This window comes from Triticum dicoccoides, unplaced genomic scaffold (genome assembly GCF_002162155.2).
Source record: "Triticum dicoccoides isolate Atlit2015 ecotype Zavitan unplaced genomic scaffold, WEW_v2.0 scaffold10619, whole genome shotgun sequence".
NCBI classification, from domain to species: Eukaryota; Viridiplantae; Streptophyta; class Magnoliopsida; order Poales; family Poaceae; genus Triticum; species Triticum dicoccoides.
In genome coordinates, this window is record NW_021172974.1 from 1 (window position 1) to 1,572 (window position 1,572).

Consider the following 1,572-nt stretch of genomic DNA (forward strand, 5'->3'; position numbering starts at 1 on the left):
AAAACATGTTTTGCACGGACATGTGTAGCATCAGATTCACTTAGGCGTTCAAGGTTTCCGCTCTGGATTGATATGCGACGTGTGTGCTCTATACAGTGTGTGAGCCATCATACACTTTGCCAAAACATTCTTCACCAGCTTTATTGAGGGAAGCAAGGCGTATGAAATCATGCATTTGGCAACATTTCAACCGCCCAGTATAATTCCTCTTGACCACCTGCAGTAGGCTTCGGTTCACAAGTTCAGTCAAGTAACCCTCTGCCACTTCCTCCAATGCTTGGTTCACCTTTTCCTTGATGAATACAACAGCAATCCAATGTCTCATTACGGTCCTCCTCTTGATGGAATAATCTTCTGGGAATAACGCACAATGTAAGAAACAGTTCTTCAAATCATATGGAAGGTCCTCCAAGCTGATTTTTAGAATTGTCTCAACACGAGTCATCACATTTTTTACCAACTGAAGCTCTAACTCATCGTATACTTCTTTCCATTCTACAGAGGTTTGACCTTTTCGGGATAGTAATAGGCAGCCCTTCACACTTCTTTACAAATTTCGAAGCCCTTCACACTTCTTTACAAATTTCGAAGCCAAGTTATGTAAACCTAGCAGACACTTTCTGTCAGCATCATTCCAAAAGGCTGATTTGCAGAATAACTCCAAGGAATTATCTTCTTCAAGTGGTTCCAAATGAATTGAATACTTATTACTCCCTCCGTAAACTAATATAAGAGCGTTTAGAATACTACAGTAGTGATCTAAACGCTCTTATATTAGTTTACAGAGGCAGTAGTTGACAATGATGATACTTCATGCTTTCTTGATGTGATAACAAGTCGGCCACTAGACGGAAAGACACTCCTTATTTCTGACCAAACATCAGTAGTCCAAACATCATCTAGAATTAAGATGTATCTTTTACCTTGGAGGTATTCATAGATGGTCTCTGCTAGGTTTTTGATCTCCATGTTAGACACATCAACTAGTATGCCAAATTCTTTGGCAATCTTCTTCAGCAAGTCCTTAACATGATAACTCTCCGACACAGTTATCCATGCAGAGGCATCGAAGGATACTTTTACAGTTTTGTACACATGAGCAACCAAAGTTGTTTTCCCAGCACATGGCATGCCCCCACACAATGGTAATCTCGCTTCTTTCCTCCTGCATATCACTTGTCAGCCATTGTATTAACTGCTCCTTGTGCTCAGAAATCCCTACAATGGCTCCAATCCAAGAATACCCCCATATATATGTAAATGTTTTTATACAACCGGGGAAGCTAATCCCTTCATTTCGTTGAGTGGAAGCAATCCATGACTTATAATTTCATCAGGACGAGTAGAGTAGTATAAAACAGAACAATCACTATACCAGTAACGTAAATAGTACAAGTCATTACACTAAAAGAACTCATGTTGTTGCTTGCTGCCAGAGGTAAGGTATACGTACTGAAGGAGAGGATGATGAACTAAAGCTAGTCTAAAAGATGACTAAGACCGAAAAAAGCAAACAAGGTTCGCTCCCTCCCGCTCTCGTCCGCTGCCTCCCGCTAGGGTTCCGCCGCCGCC

The 1,572-nt window shown here is 41.1% G+C and overlaps 1 pseudogene; it reads right to left on the minus strand.

The window, feature by feature from the left end:
• Positions 1-8: 8 nt before the first annotated feature.
• On the minus strand, positions 9-1,290 carry LOC119342821 (annotated as a pseudogene).
• Between the last annotated feature and the right edge of the window lie 282 nt (positions 1,291-1,572).